A 9,942-nucleotide genomic window follows, 5' to 3' on the forward strand; every position below is an offset into this window, starting at 1 on the left:
AACAACATGACAGCAAGTAAAGAAAATGCTAAACAAATGAAAGGAAAGAATCTGATAAGTAACTATGTCCAACTGATTTTTCATATTCAATTGTGACCACTCAGGAGAGTTTACCCAGATCAGATTCTTACATAAAATCAGGGTTCTTTACCCAGGATCCATAAATTTCTGGGAGTCCATGAAAAAGCTTCAAAGACCAAGAGCCAGTGAAAATTGTATACAAAATGTTGTGTGTTTTGTTTGCATGGTCTTTTGATGGGGGGGAAGGAAAATATAAGGGGGTTAATAGCTATTACCAGATTCTCTAAGGTATCTGTGACCCCCAACATTTTAAGGATCTTAGATTCCCTAAGAACACACTTTATTGACTTTATAAAGTCAATCAAAAATATTTTTGAAATAGATCCACATTATGAAATAAATCACATTACCATATTGTGAGCTTAAGCATAAATTGCATAGGAACAATACATAAGTAGCACATGATGGTTAAAAGGGAAGTTTCTGGAATCCTTAGTCTCACTTCAAAATCTGGCTGCTCAACTTAGTAGTTGGGTGACCATGGACAAGTTAGTTAAACTCTTTGTACCAGCTAGCTATTGCTGCAAAACAAAATCCCAAAACTCAGTTACTTAAAGCAATAAACAATTTTTATTTCTCACAATTCTGTAGGTCCACTAGGAATTGGCTGATCTAGACTGGGTTTGCCAGCTGATGGCTTCATGTCACACGTCTCTCATCCTCTTCTTGCAACCAGAGGGCTAGCCCACCCATGTTCTTCTCTTGATGATGACAAAGATGCAGAGAGCAAATAGAAACACACAAAGTCTCTTAGGTCTAAGCTCCAAACAGGCACACTGTCATTTTTTACTCATTCTATTGGCAAAAAAATAGCACATGGCAAACTCAGTATCACAGGGTAAGGAAATATACCCTGCCCCTTTTGTGGAAAGAACTACAAAGTCACATGGTAAAGGTAGTAGACATAGGGAGGAGAGAAGAATTGGGGCCATGGTTGCAATTTTTCACACCCTCTACACCTCTATTCTCCCATCTGAAAAATGTAGTAATAATAGATTGTGCCTCATAGCATCATTGGAAGATCAAAAGAGATTAAAATGTATGGGTTTTTTTTAAGATTTATTTTATTTCTTTCTCTCCCCTTCCCCACTCCTGCCCTGGTTGTCTGTTCTTTGTGTCCATTTGCTGCATGTTCTTGTTTTTTCCCACTTCTGTTGTTGTCAGCGGCACAGGATTCTGTGTTTTTTTGTGGCGTCATCTTGTTGTGTCAGCTCTCCGTGTGTGCAGTGCCATTCCTGGGCAGGCTGCACTTTCTTTCATGTTGGGCGGCTCTCCTTACGGGGTGCACTCCTTGCACATGGGGCTCCCCTACACAGGGACACTCCTGCATGGCACGGCACTCCTTGTGCGCATCAGCACTGCGCATGGGCCAGCTCCACATGGGTCAAGGAGGCCCGGGGTTTGAACTGAGGACCTCCCATGTGGTAGACGGATGCCCTAACCACTGGGCCAAGTCTGCTTCCCTAAAATGTATGTTAACGTACTTTTCACAGGGCCTAGCACATAAATGTTCAATAAATAATATCTCATTGGTCCAACTAATAACTATTTTATTGCTACACAGTCTGTGCTCTGGTCAGGTCTTCATGCCCTTTTTCCTTGCCCAGGCAAGGCTACCCTGGTGTCATTTCTGGTGCCAAGGCCCTTGCCACTGTCTGCTGAAGTATTTCTTATGCTGTTTGAAACTGCTCATGTCTCCCATTTTAAATAGCACGTGCTTCAGTGGCAAGAATGGGACAAACCAGCACCGTGTGCCTCCTGATGGGACACACTAAGAAGGGCACGGCATCACTTCTGCGGTATTCCTGCCAAACTCACACAACCCAAATCTGATTGTGAAGAAACATCAGAGACACCCAAACGGAAGGACACTCTACAAAACAACAGGCCTTTACTCTTCAGAAATGCCAATTTTGAAAGACAAAGAAAGGCTGAGGTACAGTTCCACATAAAGAATATTAAAAGGACATGACAGTTAACATGCAACATATAATCCTGAACCAGGAAAAAGAAATTACTGAAAAGGACATTACTGGGATGGACTACAGTGGAATTACTGGTATTCTACTATAGACTTATTGGTATTATAGCAATGCAAGTAATCATATCACTGATGTGGAGACAGTGGCCACTGGAGGTGCTGATATCAGAGAGAGGGAAAAATAAGTGGAATATGGGGCCTTTTCAGGACTTGGAATTGACCTCAATGACAATGTAAGGACAGATACAACCCATCATATGTCCCACCATAACCTACAGAATTGAATGGAAGAAAGTGTAAACTACAATGTAAACTATAATCCACACTTAGTGGCAATGCTCCAAATGTGTTCATTAATTGCACTGAATGTACCACACTAATGAAAGAAGTTGTTAATGTGGGGAAAAGTGGGAGGGGTGGGGAGTGGGGCATATGGGAATCCCTTAATTTTTTATGTAACATTTTATGTAATCTAAGTATCTTTTAAAAATAAATTAAAAATATATATATTTTTAAAAAGGACATTATTGGGGAAATTCGTAAAATGTGAATAGGGATTGTAGATTAGATCAGGGGTCAGCAACCCGCCCTGCCAATCACTTTGTAAATAAAGTGCTACTGAAACACGGCCACAGCCATTCGTTTAAGTGTGGTCTACAGCTGCTTTTGCACTACAATAGCACAGTTAAATAGGTGGGACAGAGACTATATGGCCCCTAAGCTGAAAATGTCTTTTACAGAAAAAAGTTTGTCCCTAGATTTAGATGGAAAGTATTGTTAAATTTCCTAAAGTTAATAATTGTACTGAGGTTTTATAAGCAAATGACCTTGTTCTTGGGAAATCCACACTAAAGTATTTAGAAGTCAAAGGGAATCATGCCTGCAACTTGCTGTCAAACAGTTCAGGAAAAAACAATGTGCATATAGAGAGAGAGGACGACAAAGCAAATGTGGCAAAATGTTAACAATTGGTGAATCGGGATAAAGGGTATATGGTCATTTTTTGTATACATTTGCAACTTTTTGGTTGTATTTAAAATTGTCCCAAAACAAAAAATTTTTAAACTATTACATGGGCTTTGCCAAAACTAATGCTAAGGAGATCCTCTCTCTTCACTATCCTTTGTAAATGCCCACTATCTGTCCCTCAGTCCTCCTGCAAATGGCTTCTCTCGCACTGACTTGGCGCTGTGCCTTTCTGTTTCCCTCTAATCTGTACATGGTGTGCCTTGGCATGCTATTCCCGTCTTAGGTTGGACTGTGACTCTGTCCCTTGTTATCTCCCTCTTCTTGGCTAGTTGAGCTTCTTCCTAACTGAGGTTCAGTTCCATATGGACTCTCAAAAATCTTGCGTTAGTTTCCTAGGGCTGCCATAACAAAGTGCCACAACCTGGGTGGCTGGCAACAACAGAAATGCATTCTCTCACGGTTCTGGAGGCTGGAAGTCCACGATTAAGGGGTCAGCTGGTCCGTGCTCTGTCTGAAACACACAGGAGAGAATCCTTCCTTACCCTTTCTCACTTCTGGTATTTGCTGCCAATCTTTGGCATTCCTGGGCTTGTAGCTGCATCACTCCAACCTCTGCCTCTTCCACCTTCATGTGGCCTTCTCCCCAGTGTCCAGCTGTGTCTTGTCACCTTCTTATAAGGACACCAGTCATATTGGATTAAGGCCACCCCTAGTCCATTTGCTTCACCTTAACTAAATCACATCTTCAAAGACCCTATAACCAAATTAGGTCATGCTCACAGGACTAAGGATTAGGGCTTGAATATGTCTTCTGGAGGAACAAAATTCAACCCAATAACTTATCTTATATGTCACAATTTAGCAGTGCCTGTGGCTGCTGCAGATTGGGGTGTTTCTGTGTAACACCCTCTAACCCTTCATTGTATGTCTCCGGTCTCCCTTTAGCCATGTCACTTTTATGCACCAGACTCAGGAAGCTTTGAGGAAAGGTGGTTGATACCTATTATTTTCTTCTCTGCAGGGTCTCAATGGAACAGAATTTCATCTTAAGGTGTGAGTTTGTTGTGGGTTTTTTTTTTCTTTAACTCCTTTACCAAGAGATGTGCTTGAGTAGAGTATAAAAAGACAGTTTATTACTCTAGAATCAAGTCTCATCCATATTATTCTCTGCACACTCCTAGAGCAATTCTCATTTCCTTGACTGGATTGGGCTGGCCAGAAACCTTAAAGGGAAGATGGAGAAAATTCGATCACATTTTGTCCACACAGTAACCCAGGAAGTGCAATGGGACAAATATTATTTCTATTTGTATAATTCAGGGTTCCACAGAGAAACAGAATCAACAGGATACAGACAGATAGAAAGATGCGAAGAGATTTATTATAAAGAATTGGCTCACATGACCATGGAGGCTGGCAAGTATGAATTCTGTAGGGCAGGCTGCAAGCTGGGAACTCTGATAAAAGTGAGTCCAAATTCCACAAGATTTTTATTGAGCTGGCTGATTGTTATTGAGGCAGAAATTCCTCTTTCTGATTCTGAAACCCTCAGTTCTGGCTTTTTAGATTGGATAAGGAGACTCCCCTCATTGCTGAGGGCAATCCTTTTGTTGGTTGTAGATGCAAACAGCTATAAATGGAATCAGCTGATTATGGATGCAACTCCATCTACAAAATACCCTTACAGGGAAGAGGATGGTGGCCCAACCAATTGGGCTCTCACCTACCTCATGGGAGGTCTGTGGTTCCGTTCCCAGTGCCTCCTAAAGAAGACAGTGAGTTGGCACAATGGGCAAGCGTGGCAAGCTGATACAACAAGATAATGCAACAAGAGACACAATAAGAAAGAGCATAATGAAAGACACAACAGAGCAGGGAATGGAGGTGGCTCAGGCGATTAAGTACCTCCCTCCAACATTGGAGATCTGGGGTTCAGTTCCTGGTGCCTCCTAAAGAAACAAAAAAGAAGGGACAAAGAGAGTATAAACAATGAGGGGATGGGAATAATAAATGAAAAAGCGTTTGCTTAGCCAAACACCTGGACACCATAACCTAGCCAAGCTGACAGATGAAATCAGTCATCACACTATTCACACAGGTCAGAATACCAGGGTTTGCAGAAAGTAAATAACTCTAATCCAGGTGACAAGGTTAGCCATTGGTAGCACCAGGAATAGCCAATAAGGGAAAGAGAAATAGTGTGGTATAATCAGAAGAACAGAGAATGAAGAGCTAAATGTCCTGGCATTAACCCCAACACCTCAAGTTAATCCCAGTTCCAAGGCTATGGAACCATAGATACTTCACCTAATCCCCCCAAACCTTGGTTTCCTCCTCTGCAAGACCAGTATAATAAAATCTACTTCCTGGACTGGTTGTAAGGCTTCAGCAGAAGAACAGATAGACATCTCACCCAGTACCTACCACGCTTTAAAAACATCTTTAGTTCCTTTCTCTACATTTCTCTAACCTATGTGCATTAGGTTAATTCTGGGATGTGAATTAAAGTCAGCGCCCCAGGTGGGCCCTCCTCAGCTAATGTAGCTAACATGATCCTTCACGGTCTAAGAACTGAGTTTACAAACAGAATCAAGGAGAGTTTACTGCCAAATAAAAGGCTGTGCTCACGAGAATTGTATTTGCTAAGCATGTCTTGTAAAATGTGTGCTTATAAACCTGGGGCAGCCTTTTTATTTATTTATGATTGGGGGGTGCAGTCTTGGACATTATTTACATTCTCCTTCATACTCGAAATTTTCCTTAGGCTTAAGATGTGACATCCCTGTCCCAGACAGAGACATAAAGATCTAATGAACAGGGTAAATTAGGCTCGTATTTAAGAATGATAGAAAGTAGAGTCTTAATTTTTTATTATTAGACTTGTAAAGCACTAACTATGAGTACTTCATAAACTTGGCCCTGTGCACTGATAAATTAGCAATTCCCACCAAGATGTGTTCTTTTACTGCAGGGAAGCTGTAAGAACCCTCAGTCTTAGTCATAAACAAGAGGTCACATTAGTTCTCATTGTTCTAAATTGAGAGGTGCTTTGGGGAATACTTGCAGCTGCAGAGCAAGGGGCCAGTAGGTGTCCTCGGCACAGCACAGTAGACAGTTCAGACCAGATCTCTGATGCGCTCTTTGAGCTTGCCTGGGTTCTGCTCACCCAGACACAGGAAAGCAGGTTCTTTTTTGTTTTGCTTTGTGACTTTTTTTACAGAAGTATAAAAGGCAATTACAAAATCCATTTGAAAAGGAAAGATGTCATGAATAGCCAGAAACATCCTGAAAAAGAAGAGGGAAGTTGGATGACTACAGTGTTCAAAACAGCCTGGAAGTGACACAAAGATAGACACATCGATCAATAGAATTGAATTGAAAGTTCAGAAGTAGGCCCTGACCTCTATGGTAAACAGAATTTTTTAAAAGGTGGTACCAGGGATTGAACCCAGGACCTCATACATGGGAAGTAGGCGCTCAACCACTTAACCACATCTGCTCCCCTCGACTGATTTTTTTTTTTTTAAAGATTTATTTTTATTTATTTAATTCCCCTCCCCTACCCCGGTTGTCTGTTTTCTGTGTCTTTTTGCTGCGTCTTGTTTCTCTGTCCGCTTCTGTTGTCGTCAGCGGCATGGGAAGTGTGGGCGGCGCCATTCCTGGGCAGGCTGCTCCCTCCTTCGCGCTGGGCGGCTCTCCTTATGGGTGCACTCCTTGCGCGTGGGGCTCCCCTACGCGGGGGACACCCCTGTGTAGCACGGCACTCCTTGCGCACATCAGCACTGCGCTTAGGCCAGCTCCACACGGGTCAGGGAGGCCCGGGGCTTGAACCGCGGACCTCCCATGTGGTAGACGGACGCCCTAACCACTGGGCCAAAGTCCGTTTCCCTCGACTGATTTTTTTACATCAAAATATAGGGAATTCCTGGGGAGCAGATAGGGCTCGAGTGGTTGAGCAACTGCTTCCCACATGGGAGGCCCCAGGTTTGGTCCCAAACAGATTCTTGCTGCACTGGAATGTCTCATCAGCCCTGGTCCAATCCAGACTCTGGCCACTGGAAGGTTAGCAAGCTGGACTCCTCACCCCATCAGTCTATGTGTCAGAGAGGTGGCCCATGGTCACGGAGGAGAATGTTTGTCCTCAGATGGCTGTTTCCCCCATAACAAAAGGCCAAAGTCACACTGTTGGGTGACGGAAAACATTTGTAACAGTTAAAAATGAACTTGTCCTGGGACAGTCCCCAGGGGGAGGATCAAGAATTGACTGTTTGGGGAGTGAGGGTGGCCTGGAGCCGAGTCTCTCGCACTGGCAGGGTAAGCACTCTTTTTTCCCCTTTAGTTTCCCTTCTATCTGCTCTCCTCCAAGCAGCTGCCTGGTCATTTTCTCAAGAGGATTGGGGAGGTCGGGTGGTGAGGGTAATGACAGGATCCATTGTGCTTGAGGCACACCTGGAGACAGGAGGCAGGGGGATGCCTCTTGCCTCATTAGAGACCGGGACACCAGAGCTCTGGGCAAGGCAAGCTCCTTCGAGGACCCTGCCCATTCCCCTCCCCGACTTGTGGGGCCACAGGCCCCAGAGACAAACAGGAGGCTACTGCCCTGTATTACGAAGTGAAAAAGTTGGCCTTGCCTGACTCTTACTAAGGCACCAGGACTATGAGCTGGCCTTCATGCCCCCTGATTGACTTCTACTGTCTTATGTTTTGAATATAAGAAGCCAAAGGAATCACTTTAAATAAGAAGTTTGACTCTTCTTTCTTATAACACCAAAAGGTCCTTGAGTTAGAATAAATTAGGTCTTAAATCCTAATGGGAAAAGGGCTTCAAAATACCATTTGGTCCTGGCTCTCTTTTCTCAGGCAGGTAAGAGCTGCCATTCCTGTTTCAGAAAACAGAGAGGTTAAGGAACTTCCCCAAGGTCACAGAGCTAGAAGTGCCAGAGATTTATGGGAGTAGTTGCTTATATTCTCTCGCTCAGGCTGCCCAAGTAGGGAGCCTCTCTTAGCCTCTCTCTGTGTGCAGGCAACTTCAGAAAAGGAAAATCTTTTTTTTTTTAAAGATTTATTTCTCTCCTCTTTCCCTGCCCCCCCCCCCCAGTTGTCTGCTCTCTGTGTCCATTTGCTTCATGTTCTTCTGTGACTGCTTCTATCCTTATCAGCAGCGCTGGGAATCTGTGTTTCTTTTTGTTGCGTCATCTTGCTGTGTCAGCTCTCCGTGTGCGTGTCACCACTCTTGGGCAGGATGCACTTTCTTTCATGCTGGGTGGCTCTCCTTATGGGGTGTACTCCTTGCGCGTGGGGCTCCCCTACACAGGGGACACCCCTGCATGGCAGGCACTCCTTGCGCACATCAGCACTGCACATGGGCCAGCTGCACACGGGTCAAGGAGGCCCAGGGTTTGAACCTCGGACCTCCCATGTGGTAGACGGACGCCCTAACCACTGGGCCAAGTCCGCTTCCAGAAAAGGAGAATCTATGAGTTCTTTTCTTAACTCTAGATGAAAACAGGAAAAGAAAAAAAAATGGGAAGGACCCATGCAGCCTCCCTAGAGGGTCTGAGTTGCAGAGGTGCAGAGGCATTGCTGTTCCTTCATGTCAACTGGGCTAAAGCCCTGGATCCACCCAAGACACACTCTCCTACTTTTCCCTAGCCTGTACAGGGCCTGGAGGGCACCTCTCTCCATATGCTTAATGAGGGCCCCGGAGACTCCTCTCTCCACCACTCTTGGAGCAGACTCGAATGGCGCTGTCTCTCCAGAGGACATGCAGCTCCATGTAATTACACCTTTTTCAAGCCGTGTAGAATGGGATTGTTGGAAAGGCCTCATTGATTGTGGGCTTGCAAATCGCTGGGCTCCAACTGGGACAGCTGATAATGATAATGATCTCGCATTTATACAGACCTTTTCATCCAGATGGATCCATAGAGCTCAGCAGAATTTACAACCATTGTACAAGCGCAGAGTCAAACTCTGTCCCCTGTGAGGTGCTGCCAGTTCCCAGAGGTTGTGCCACTGCTGAAGTCCACATTGTCCCCCCAGCGGGAGTGTGTTCCAGGTCCATGAACTTGAGCTGCAGGAGGAATTTGCAATTTCCATGGCCCCAGCACAAAACAGGCTGTGCGGGGCACCTGGAGAGCTGGGGCCATGCAGGGCTGCACCTGTGTGGAAAAGGCACCATGCGGCCCTTTGCTGAACTCAGAACCCTATCCCTCCACACCCAGCATGAGAGGCAGAGGAAGGCCGAAGTTGGGGAGACAGCCGTGTCCCCTAACTCTACTTCAACCACCTCAAGATCAGCATTTGCCCAAGTGTGTTCCACAAAACATTAGTCCCTAAACAAAAAAACAGAATTTCAGTTCCTAATTTGCAGTAGCCACCCTTCATGTGCCCAGTGGCCCTATGTGGCTAGTGGCTACCTACTAGGCAGTGCAGATGAGAACAGTTTCATTATCACAGGCAGTTCATGGGACAAAGATACTCTAGGCTCACCACATGCATTTTATCCAGGAGGCCGCCAGGCACAAGGAGCCCTTCTTGCATTTTCTTCAGGACACTGTACATTCAGGACATTATAATGCTGATCTTCAGCGCATGGAAGACTAAATGCTGAGCAAGAGTCCCTGCGAATCAGCAAAAGGTCACTGTACCACCTAGAGACTGAAAGGCAAGCATCGTGAAATAACCTTTTAAAGACATACCAGTAAGATGAAGAGAACGTGGCAACCACATTTTTATCTACCTCCAAGTTCCAGATGAAACTACCCTCCCCATGAGAGCGGCCACCCAACATCAAGATGTGAGCTGCTTTACGTTACATGGATGTTTGGGGTCTCCTTAATCTGTTTCATTACATTTACCTTGATAAATAATCACTATTTTTCTAGTATCTGATGACTTATCTTTCTAGC

At 44.6% G+C, this 9,942-nt stretch overlaps 1 long non-coding RNA gene across 1 annotated transcript; it reads right to left on the reverse strand.

The window, feature by feature from the left end:
• Positions 1–632: 632 nt before the first annotated feature.
• Positions 633–7,538, reverse strand: LOC131280043 (uncharacterized). The gene is made up of 2 exons (XR_009187605.1): positions 4,937–7,538; positions 633–4,254 (listed from the first exon to the last, which is right to left on the reverse strand). It is a non-coding gene; the product is annotated as an uncharacterized lncRNA (long non-coding RNA).
• Between the last annotated feature and the right edge of the window lie 2,404 nt (positions 7,539–9,942).

The sequence above is a fragment of the Dasypus novemcinctus genome, chromosome 10 (genome assembly GCF_030445035.2).
Source record: "Dasypus novemcinctus isolate mDasNov1 chromosome 10, mDasNov1.1.hap2, whole genome shotgun sequence".
Classification (NCBI taxonomy): Eukaryota; Metazoa; Chordata; class Mammalia; order Cingulata; family Dasypodidae; genus Dasypus; species Dasypus novemcinctus.